This window comes from Arachis hypogaea, chromosome 16 (assembly GCF_003086295.3).
Source record: "Arachis hypogaea cultivar Tifrunner chromosome 16, arahy.Tifrunner.gnm2.J5K5, whole genome shotgun sequence".
NCBI classification, from domain to species: domain Eukaryota; kingdom Viridiplantae; phylum Streptophyta; class Magnoliopsida; order Fabales; family Fabaceae; genus Arachis; species Arachis hypogaea.
The window spans coordinates 54,413,696-54,426,160 of record NC_092051.1 but is presented as its reverse complement, the minus strand read 5'-3'; positions in this window follow the sequence as shown (position 1 = coordinate 54,426,160).

The window sequence follows — 12,465 nt, the reverse complement described above, 5'->3', positions numbered from 1 at the left end:
TCCTCCTTAGCTTCATCGTCCTTTGCTTGCTTCTCATCCTCTGTTGGTTCTTTGAAGCTCTCTGCTTGTTTCCTTGTAGTGTCATTGTTGCTTATCAATGTTCTCCCACTCCTTAATTGTATTGCCTTGCACTCCTCCTTGGGATTTGGGATTGTGTCACTGGGCAGTGAGTTTGAAGGTCTATCAACAGATACTTGCTTGGAAAGTTGCCCAATCTGCCTTTCTAGGCTCTTTAATGATGCTTCATGGTTTTTGTTTGTTATTTCCTGGTGCTTCATCATTTTTTCTATCAAGGTCTCTAAATTGGTGAGTCTTTGAGGTTCAGGTGGTGCTTGTGGTGGGTTGTGAGATGTGGGTTGTGGGTGGTAAACATTTTGGTTGGTGGAATGGTTGTTGGATTGGTACTGATTGAGATTAGGGTAGTTGTTTTGAGGTTTTCTGTATGTGTTTTGGTTAGTCTGCTGCTGGTTGTAGTTTTGGTTGTTTCTTTGGTTGTTTTGGTTTGAATTCCTCTGCCATGGTTGTTGGTTTTGGTTGTGAGTGTCTCCCCATCTGAGGTTCGGGTGATTTTTCCATGAGGGGTTGTAGGTATCACCATAGAATTCATTTGGGCTTGAATGCATGTACTGGACTTGTTCCTGCTGTTGCTCCTCTTGGATTTCTTCATTTTGCCCCCATGTGGCTGATGGTTGGCTGGTGTTAACTGCTGCAACTTGAAGGCCATCAATCCTCTTGGTCATTTGCTCAAATTGTTGTTGAATTTGCTGCTGCATTAATTTGTTTTGAGCCAGGATTGAATCCACTCCTTCTAGTTCCATTACTCCTCTCCTTTGTGATGGTTGGCGGCCTCTTTGATGAGCAAAGAAATATTGGTTGTTGGCCACCATATCAATGAGTTCTTGAGCCTCCTCTGCAGTTTTCATGAGTTGCAAGGAGCCTCCAGCTGAATGATCCAAAGCTTCCTGGGATTTCAGTGTTAAGCCTTCATAGAAGTTCTGCAGCTTCTCCCACTCATTAAACATGGCAGGGGGACATTTCCTGATTAGAGCCTTGTACCTCTCCCATGCCTCATAGATGGGTTCAGCCTCCATTTGTGTAAATGTTTGTACCTCAGCCTTCAACCTTATTATCCTCTGAGGTGGGTAAAACTTGGCAAGAAACTTGGTTACCAAATCATCCCAGTTATTGATGCTGTCCCTTGGAAAAGATTCCAACCATTGAGTGGCCTTGTCCCTGAGAGAAAATGGGAATAACATTAGTTTGTAACTGTCAGGAGGCACTCCATTAGTTTTGACAGTGTTGCATATCCTTAAGAAAGTGGACAAATGTTGGTGTGGGTCTTCAAGTGGTCCTCCACCAAAAGAGCAATTGTTCTGAACCAAAGTGATGAGTTGTGGCTTGAGTTCAAAATTGTTAGCATTGACATTTGGAGCCAAGATGCTGCTCCCACAATGTCTAGGATTTGCAAAGGTATAGGAAGCCAAAACTCTCCTCTGGGGTGGGTTGTCATTGTTGTTGTCTGCTCCACCTGGTGGATTGGTTGAATGTTCCTCCATCTCTTGGAATTCTTCGTCTGATTCCTCTTCTCCAACAATGTTTTTCCCTCTTTCAGCTCTTCTTAACCTCCTGAGAGTTCTTTCGTCTTGTTCATGAAAATTGGGTATGGTTCTTCTTGTACCTGACATACAAGCAGAGCATGAGAAATGCACAAAACCAGTGACACTTCAATCTACTGCTAGATTGAAGTGTTAGTTAGTTTAAGCAAAAAATCAAACAGTTAGTGGGTTAATCAAAATTAAAGAAAAAGTGCTTGATCTAGATCACCACCTCACTTAATCATTGTCAATCTAATCAATCCCCGGCAACGGCGCCAAAAACTTGATGAGTAATTTTGGTGAAACAATGAATTTCTCCCAAAACACACAAATCTAACCGGCAAGTGTACCGGGTCGTATCAAGTAATAAAATCTCACGGGAGTGAGGTCGATCCCACAGGGATTGAAGGATTGAGCAATTTTAGCTTAGTGGTTAATTTAGTCAAGCGAATCACGATTTGGTTGAGTGTTTTGTGATTTGCAGAAATTAAATTGCATGGAAGTAAAGAGAACAGGGAATTAAAGTGCTGAATCTTAAAGAACAAGAAATTAAATAGCAGAAACTTAGAATTCAAGAAATGTAAATTGCGGAATCTTAAATTGCAAGAAATGTAAACGGCTGGAATTGTAAAGGGAATTGGGGATTGGATTTGCAGAATTTAAACAAGGAAAAGTAAATTGCATCAAGCAGAGAAGTAGAAGAAGGTTTGGGTTAGATTGGATCTTGAAGCAGAAAAGTAAATGAACATGAAAACAGTAAACAGAATGTAAATTGGAATTTCAGATCTCAGGGGTCCAGAGACTAGAAAACCAGGTCTAGATCTCACTACCTTCCTTGATCCAACCAGAACAATTGCAAGGGAAAAGTAAATTGCAAAGAAAATAGATGAAGAACAATTAACCCAAACTGAAATTCAATTAAGCAGTAAATAAACAGAGAGATCCAAGGATGAGATTGAAACAGAATTTCTTCAATTCTTCAACCCAAGATCCAAGACAATTGTAATAGAAATTGAAAGCAATAAAACTGAGAGGAAGAGAAGTGAATTCTCCTTCCCCAAGACAAAGAAATTAAAGATCACTCAATATCCAAAGCTCTCCGAAAACTATTATGAAAATTCCCAAAAGAAAGCTCCCCGAAGAACTTGAATTCTATCCTATTTATACACTTTCTTCCAATGATCTTCAAGCCTTGAGTTGGGCCTTTGCTCTTGGTGGAATTGGGTTGAAAGAGGCCTTGGTTGATTGCTCTTGAAGTTTGGAGAAGAACCAAAGTGAACCAATTGAACCGGGTTGGAGTTTTGCAAAAGTTGGACCAAAAGTTTGAGCAAAAGTTAGGGGCTAACTTTTGCCCAAACTTTTCATATCAGCACCCATATCCAGCTGATACCAACGTTGGTGCCAAAGTTAGGGGTCTAACTTTGGCCCCAACGTTGGCCTTACCTTGTGCACTTGTGGCGCCAATGTTAGCCACCAAGTTAGGGGCTAACGTTGGCGCAAACTTTTGCTCCTCCCCTTGTGATTTTCATGTGCCAACATTAGCCACCAAGTTAGGGGCTAACGTTGGCGCAAACTTTTGGTACCCAGGGAGGTTTTCTTCATGCCAACGTTAGCCTCAAAGTTAGGGGCTAACGTTGGCGCATACTTTTGGTGCCCAGGGGTGATTTTCATGTGCCAACGTTAGCCTCAAAGTTAGGGGCTAACGTTGGCGCAAACTTTTGGTACCCAGGGAGTGATTTTCAAGTTCCAACGTTAGCCCAAAAGTTAGGGGCTAACGTTGGGGCTAACTTTTCACCCAAAAGTTTGTGCGAAATTTTGAGGCTAACTTTAGGTCCAGCTTTTTGCTTCCTGGTTCAATTTCACTTATTCCATTGTCTTCTCTTTACTCCTAGCTATTCCTTCTTGCTTCAACCTTTCTCCAAGCTTTCTTCACCTATCATTAATCAACCAAACACATCAAAGGTATGCTTAAAATCATGAGATATTCATTCTTTCATAATATGTAACAATTATAGTATAAAACCTCATGAAATAGCATGAATTCATACATGGTTGATTAAATCAAAGGAAACATGAAAATCTACCCAATTAGCTTGCTTATGGCTCAAGAAAGTGCATAATTCTAATGAAAACAAAAGAAAAAGACTAGTTAAAACAGGCTAAGATGACTTGTCATCAGGTTGGTCATTCTGTTTCTGATCCGGACTGTCAGATCTTGAACTGGGATGATGGTACCGTGGATGCTGTGCCTCTCCAGGCTCATCCTCCTTCACCCCAGACTGATGCTGCTAAAAAGTCTTCTAATCTTTAGCTGAGTTTTCTTTGGATATTTGCGTAGTTGGCCCAGCTTGTGGGCTTTAAAACTCTTTATTTTGTATAGTTGAATATTTTGCTGACTGCTGGTACTCCTTTTGGTTGCTTGTTTAGCAACTTTTGTTTTAAAAAACAAGTAGCTTTCAAGCTTTTGGGCTTGACCCTAAAGCTTTATAATATTGTATTCTATAGCATGCTTGTTTACACTTGTCTTGGCACCTTTCTGGGTTTTTAGAATACTGGAGCCTTGCTGCTCGGCCTCTTTGAACTGCTTTGTACTTGGAGGTCGTAAATGCGTGGATCCAATTCATATCTCGGTTTGCTTGCTTGGATTTATCCATAACCGATTTCTTTACGTTGTTCTTTTCCAAGTTATTTTTGTAGTGGATCGACTTCGTCATGTCGATCTCTTCTAAGTTATTTTGTAATCCTCTTTCTTGGACCTTTGTTAGGTCTCTTTCAGGGACTACTTTTATAACTTTTCGTAGGAGGTCGACTTCTTTATGTCGTCCTCTTTCTAAGTTATTTTTGTAATCCTCTTTCTTGGACCCTTGTCAGGTCTCTTTCAAGGATTACTTCTATAACTTTTCATAGGAGGTTTATGTCGTCCTCTTTCTAAGTTATTTTTGTAATCCTCTTTCTTGGACCCTTGTCAGGTCTCTTTCAGGGATTACTTCTATAACTTTTCGTAGGAGGTCGACTTCTTTACGTCGTCCTCTTTCTAAGCTATTTTTGTAATCCTCTTTCTTGGACCCTTGTCAGGTCTCTTTCAGGGATTACTTTTATAACTTGTTTGTTGTAGGAGACCGACTTTGTCAGGTCGATCTCTTCTAAGTTATTTCGTAATCCTCTTTCTTTGACCTTTATCAGGTCTCTTTCAGGGATTACTTTTATAACTTATTTATTGTAGGAGACCGACTTCGTCAGGTCGATCTCTTCTAAGTTATAGCAATTCCTCTTTTATAGGGTTGGCCAGACCTCTTTCCAGGGATTTACTGATAACTTGGGTTGACTTGGTCCGACTTCTCAACGTCGGCCAGTCTTTTAAGTTATTATTTAGCAATCCGTAAGACCTCGTCAGGTTCTTTTTTCAGATCACTTTCGATAACTTCTTGCATTATTCTGTGTTCATCTTTGCCGATTTGTAGAAGGTGATTTCTATCTTTGTTCGGTCGACCTTTAGATGAATCGCGTTTTCATCTTTATTGGTCTTCAATCGTGATCGTGCAGTGAATCTGTTTTTCACTTTCTGCCGATCTGTTGCTTTATAATCGGATGATGAATGCTTCAGATTAATGCGTCTTGAGAATTTGTAGAATATCTAAAAATATATTTTATTCAAAAGCAAGTGCAAATATATACATGCGGGAGTTTTTCATCCCTTTAAGTCGGATAATTTCTGGATCTCAACTTGGTACCTCATTAAAAAATCTTTTCAGGAAAAAGAGTGCATCCGAGATCTGTTACCTTCTCTAGCTATAATACCTTCTTAGGTTACAGGCTTGCCATGATCTGGGAAGCTCTCGTCCATCGAGTTCAGAGAGTCTGTAATAACCTTTTCCAAGTACTTCTATGACTCGGTAGGGTCCTTTCTAGTTTGCTGCCAGCTTTCCTTCTCCGAGTCGAGTTGTCCCAATATCATTTCGGATTAGGATGAGATCATTCTCAGTGAAACCTCTTGGCACTACCCTTTGATTATATCTTGAAGCCATTCGTCACTTTAGCGCTTCTTCCCTGATCCGGGCACTTTCTTGGATTTCCGAAAGTAGGTCAAGCTCTTCTTTTTTAAGTTGAGAGTTGGCTTCTTCATTGTAATGGACTACTCTAGGCGACCCTTCCTCAATCTTTACTGGGATCATTGCCTCCACTCCATATCCTAGTCGAAATGGTGATTCATTTGTGGTGGAATGTGGCGTTGTTCGATATGCCTATAGGACTTGTGAAAGTTCTTCGGCCCAAGCTCCCTTTGCATCTTGCAGTCTCCGTTTCAACCTAGCCAATATGACTTTGTTGGTAGCTTCGGCCTGTCCATTGGCTTGAGGATGTTCGACGGAGGTGAACTGGTGTTTTATGTTCAAATCGGCTACTAACTTTCTGAAACCTGCATCTGTGAATTGGGTGCCATTGTCTGTGGTGATGGAATATGGAACCCCGAACCTTGTGATAATGTTCCTATATAGGAATTTTCGGCTTCTTTGAGCAGTGGCATTGGCTAGGGGCTCTTCCTCGATCCATTTTGTGAAATAGTCTACCCCTACTATGAGGAATTTAACTTGTCCTGATCCCTGGGGGAAAGGTCCGAGGAGATCAAGTCCCCATTTTGCAAATGGCCAAGGTGAGGTTACGCTGATGAGCTCTTCTGGCGGGGCGATGTGAAAGTTGGCATGTTTCTGGCATGGTGGGCATGTCCTTACAAACTCTGTAGCTTCTTTTTATAGAGTTAGCTAGTAAAATCCTGCCCGAAGTACCTTTCTGGTGAGAGCTTGTGCCCCGAGATGATTGCCACAAATGCCACTGTGTACTTCCTCTAAAACTTCCCTTGTGTTGGAGGTCGGCACACATTTTATTAGTGGTATTGAAATCCATGTTTTAGAGTGTAGGCGAACTCTTCTGTTTTTTGGTAATTTAGCTCGGATCCCTGCAGCACTTTACTGATGAAATATACAGGCTGTTGCCCTTTGTCGTCCTCTCGAACCAATGCTGAGGCTACTTCCTAACTTCCTACTGCAAGGTATAATACGAGTGGTTCTTCCTCTCATGGTTGATGGTGCACGAAATTGTGATGTCCAGGCTCAAACAATCCCTGGCAACGTGAGCAACTTGGTACGCGCAATCGTGATTACACTTTGATTATGTAAAATTCATGGCTCTTTCTTTCCCTGGCAATGGCGCCAAGAACATGGTGCCAATACCATGGTTCACAACTTCGATACAACTAACCACCAAGTGCACTGGGTCGTCCAAGTAATACCTTACGTGAGTAAGGGTCGAATCCCACGGAGATTGTTGGTATGAAGCAAGCTATGGTCACCTTGCAAATCTCAGTCAGGCAGATATGAATTGATAATGGAGTTTTCGAATATTAATTAATAAAAAGTAAAGATAGAGATACTTATGTAATTCATTGGTGAGAATTTCAGATAAGCGTATAGAGATGCGTTTGTTCCTCTGAATCTCTGCTTTCCTGCTATCTTCATCCAATCAGTCTTACTCCTTCCCATGGCTGGCTTTATGCAAGGGCATCACCGTTGTCAGTGGCTACATCCCCTCCTCTCAGTGAAAAATATGCTCACATGCTCTGTCACAGCACGGCTAATCATCTGTCGGTTCTCGATCATGCTGGAATAGGATTCACCCTCCTTTTGCGTCTGTCACTAACGCCCAGCACTCACGAGTTTGAAGCTCGTCACAGTCATTCAATCATTGAATCCTACTTGGAATACCACAGACAAGGTTTAGACTTTCCGGATTCTCTTGAATGCTGCCATCATTCTAGCTTACGCCACGAAGATTCTGGTTAGGAGATCTAAGAGATATTCATTCTAGCTTATTTCATGTAGAACGGAAGTGTTTGTCAGGCAAGTGTTCATAGGGGAGAATGGTGATGAGTGTTACACATAATCATCACCTTCATCACGTTCTTGGGTGCGAATGGATATCTTAGAAGCGAAATAAGATGAATTGAATAGAAAACAGTAGTACTTTGCATTAATCTTTGAGGAACAGCAGAGCTCCACACCTTAATCTATGGAGTGTAGAAACTCTACCGTTAAAATTACATAAGTGAAAGGTCCAGGCATGGCCGAGATGGCCAGCCCCCTAAAACGTGATCAATAGTCTCCTAAGATGAACAATGGATTAAAACTGAGACCAAAGATACCTAATACAATAGTAAAAGGTCCTATTTATAATAAACTAGCTACTAGGGTTTACAGAGATAAGTAATTGATGCATAAATCCACTTCCGGGGCCCACTTGGTGTGTGTTTGGGCTGAGCTTAAGTGTTGCACGTGTAGAGGTCCTTCTTGGTGTTGAACGCCAGCTTTTGTGCCAATTTGGGCGTTCAACTCTGGTTTTGGCTCCTTTTCTGGCGCTGGACGCCAGATTTGGGTAGAAAGCTGGCGTTGAATGTCAGTTTACGTCGTCTATTCTTGGCCAAAGTATGGACTATTATATATTGCTGGAAAGCCCTAGATTTCTACTTTCCAACGCAATTAGAAGCGCGCCATTTTGAGTTCTGTAGCTCCAGAAAATCCACTTTGAGTGCAGGGAGGTCAGAATCTAACAGCATCAGCAGTCCTTCTTCAACCTCTAAATCTGATTTTTGCTCAAGTCCCTCAATTTCAGCCAGAAAATACCTGAAATCACAGAAAAACACACAAACTCATAGTAAAGTCCAGAAATGTCAATTTAACATAAAAACTAATGAAAACATCCCTAAAAGTAACTAGATCCTACTAAAAACATACTAAAAACAATGTCAAAAAGCGTATAAATTATCCGCTCATCACAACACCAAACTTAAATTGTTGCTTGTCCCCAAGCAACTGAAAATCAAATAGGATAAAAAGAAGAGAATATACTATAAATTCCAAACTATCAATGAAACATAGCTCCAATTAAATGAGCGGGACTTATAGCTTTTTGCCTCTTGAATAGTTTTGGCATCTCACTTTATCCATTGAGGTTCAGAATCATTGGCATCTATAGGAACTCAGAGTTCAGATAGTGTTATTGATTCTCCTAGTTCAGTATGATGATTCTTGAACACAGCTTCTTTATGAGTCTTGGCCGTGGCCCTAAGCACTTTGTTTTCCAGTATTACCACCAGATACATAAATGCCACAGACACATAATTGGGTGAACCTTTTCAGATTGTGACTCAGCTTTGCTAAAGTCCCCAATTAGAGGTGTCCAGGGTTCTTAAGCACACTCTTTTTTTTTTGCTTTGGACCTTGACTTTAACCGCTCAGTCTCAAGTTTTCACTTGACACCTTCACGCCACAAGCACATGGTTAGGGACAGCTTGGTTTAGCCGCTTAGACCAGGATTTTATTCCTTTAGGTCCTCCTATCCACTGATGCTCAAAGCCTTGGGATCCTCTTTATTTACCCTTGCCTTTTGGTTTTAAGGGTTATTGGCTTTTTGCTCTTGCCTCTTGGTTTTAAGAGCTTTTGGCTTTTTCTGCTTGCTTTTTCTTTTTCTTTCTATTTTTTATTTATTTTTTTTCGCCTATATATTTTTTTTCTGCAAGCTTTGTTCTTTGCTGCTTTGTCTTGCTTCAAGAATCATTTTTATGATTTTTCAGATTATCAAGTAAAATGTCTCCTTGTCATCATTCTTTCAGGAGCCAACATATTTAACATTGATGACAAGTCATCCTAGCCTATTTTAGCTAGTCTTTTTCTTTTGTTTCCATTAGAATTATGCACTTTCTTGAGCTACAAGCAAGCTAATTGAGTAGATTTTCATGTTTCCCTTGATTGAACCAACCATATATGAATTCATGCCATTTCATGAGGTTTTATGCTATATTTGTTGCATATTATGAAAGAATGAATATCTCATGGTTTTGAGCATAGCTTTGATGAGTTTGGTTGATTAATGATAGGTGAAGAAAGCTTGGAGAAAGGTTGAAGCAAGAAGGAATGGCTAGGAGTGAAGAGAGGACAATGGAATAAGTGAAATTGAACCAGGAAGCAAGAAGCTGGACCTAAAGTTAGCATCAAACTTTTGCACAAACTTTTGGTTGAAAAGTTAGCCCCAACGTTAGCCCCCTAACTTGGAGGCTAACGTTGGAACTTGAAAATTCTCCCCTGGGCTCCAAAAGTTTGCGCCAACGTTAGCCCCCTAACTTTGAGGCTAACGTTGGCACATGAATTTCTCCCCTGGGCTCCAAAAGTTTGCGCCAACGTTAGCCCCCTAACTTGGAGGCTAACGTTGGCACATGAATTCCTCCCTGGCCATCCAACGTTTGCGCCAACGTTAGACCCCTAACTTGGAGGCTAACGTTGGCACATGAAAATACAAGGGAGAGGGGCAAAAGTTTGCGCCAACGTTAGCCCCCTAACTTGGAGGCTAACGTTGGCGCCACTAGCACACAAGGCAATGCCAACGTTAGGGTCAAAGTTAGACCCCTAACGTTGGCACCAACGTTCATACCAGCAAATTGTGCTGGCTGCTATGAAAAGTTGGAGCCAAAGTTAGGCCCCTAACTTTGGCTCAAACTTTTGGTCCAACTTTTGCTAACCTCAAAACCGGTTCAATCGGTTCACTTTGGTTCTTCTCCAAACTTCAAGAGCAATCAACCAAGGCCTCTTTCAACCCAATTCCACCAAGAGCAAAAGCCCAACTCAAGGCTTGAAGATCATTTGAAGAAAGTGTATAAATAGGATAGAATTCAAGTTCTTCGGAGAGCTTTCCTTTTGGAATTTTCATAATAGTTTTCGGAGAGCTTTTGTTATTGAGTGAACTTCAATTTCTTTGTTTCCATTGCTTTCAATTTCATTTTACATTTGTCTTGGATCTTGGATTGGAGAATTGAAGAAATTCTGTTTCAATCTCAATCTTGGATCTCTCTGTTTCTTTACTATTAATTGAATTTCATTTCCGGTTAATTGCTCTTCATCTATTCTCTTTGCAATTTACAATTCCCTGGCAATTGTTCTTGTTGGATCTAGGAAGGCATTGAGATCTAGACTTGATTTTCTAGTCTCTGGGCCCTGAGATCTAAATTTTACATTCTCTGTTTCTTGCTTTTAATGTTCATTTACTTTACTGCTTCAAGATCCGCTTCAATCCCCATTCCCTTTTTCTCTTTTGTTTGATGCAATTTAATTTTTCCTTATTTAATTTCTGCAAATCCACATCCCAATCCCCTTTACATTTCAAGCAATTTACATTCCTTGCACTGTAAGATCCCGCAATTTACATTTCTTGCACTTTAAGTTTCTGCCATTTAATTTCTTGTTCTTTAAGTTTCAGCAATTTATTTCTTGTTCTCTTTAATTCCATGCACTTTAATTTCTGCAAAATCACAAAACACTCAACCAACACTCGATTCGCTTGACTAAATCAACCACTAAACTAAAATTGCTCAATCCTTCAATCCCTGTGGGATCGACCTCACTCCCGTGAGTTTTTATTACTTGATGCGACCCGGTACACTTGCCGGATAGTTTTGGGTGTTTTGGGAGAAATTTATTTTTCACCAAAATATCTCATCAAACATTCTTAAACAACAACTTCAAAAGACATATGCACTGTTCAGGCATTCATTCAGAAAACAAGAAGCATTGTCACCACATCAATATAATTAAACTAAGTTCAAGGATAAATTCGAAACTCATGTACTTCTTGTTCTTTTGAATTAAAACATTTTTCATTTAAGAGAGGTGACGAATTCATAGGACATTCATAACTTTAAGACATAGTTACTAACTACTAATGATCATGTAATGAAGACACAAACATAGATAAGCACATAACATAGAAAACGAAAAACAGAAGAAATAAGAACAAGGAATGAATCCACCTTAGTGATGGTGGCGTTTCCTTCTTGAGGAACCAATGATGTCCTTGAGCTCTTCTATGTCTCTTCCTTGTCTTTGTTGCTCCTCCCTCATTGCTTTTTGATCTTCTCTTGTTTCATGGAGCATGATGGAGTGCTCTTGATGTTCCACCCTTAGTTGCTTCCAATAATTGTGTGGAAGAAAATGTCTCCCCTGAGGTATATCAGGGATCTCTTGATTTACAGTCAAATGTTCTACCACTGAGCTATAGACCCTTGCTGGAAGCTTTTGTCTTCCCTTTCCTCTTTCTAGAGATTTCTCTGGCCTTAGGTGCCATCAATGGTTATGGAAAAAACAAAAAAGCTATGCTTTTACCACACCAAACTTAGAATGTTGATCGCCCTCGAGCAAAAGAAGAAAGAATAGAAGAAGAAGAAGAAGATATGGAGGAGATGGATGGATGTGTGTATTCGGCCATATGGGTGGGATTGGGTGGGAGAGAGATGTTGAATTTTAAAGGTAGTGGGTGTATGGATGTGAGTGGTAAATGGAAAACAGAAGGGATGATCATGAATGGAAAGAGAGATGATGAGGTAGGTGGGGATCCTGTGGGGTCCACAGATCCTGAGGTGTCAAGGCATTTACATCCCTGCACCATTAGGCATGTAAAATGCCTTTGCACACAACTCTGGGCGTTCAGCGCCAGGTTGGTGCCCATTTTGGGCGTTCAACGCCCATTTGCTGCCTTTTCTGGCGTTGAACGCCAAAACCATGCTTGTTCTGGGCGTTCAGCGCCAGGATGCTGCCCATTTTGGGCGTTCAGCGCCAGAACCATGCTCTGTTCTGGCGTTGAACGCCAGGCAGATGCTCCTCCAGGGTGTGATTTTTCTTCTGCTATTTTTGATTCCGTTTTCAATTTTTCTCTTTATTTTGTGACTCCACATGATCATGAACCTATAAAGACATGAAAAACAATGAAAATAAAAATTAGATAAATAAATATTGGGTTGCCTCCCAACAAGCGCTTCTTTAATGTCAATAGCTTG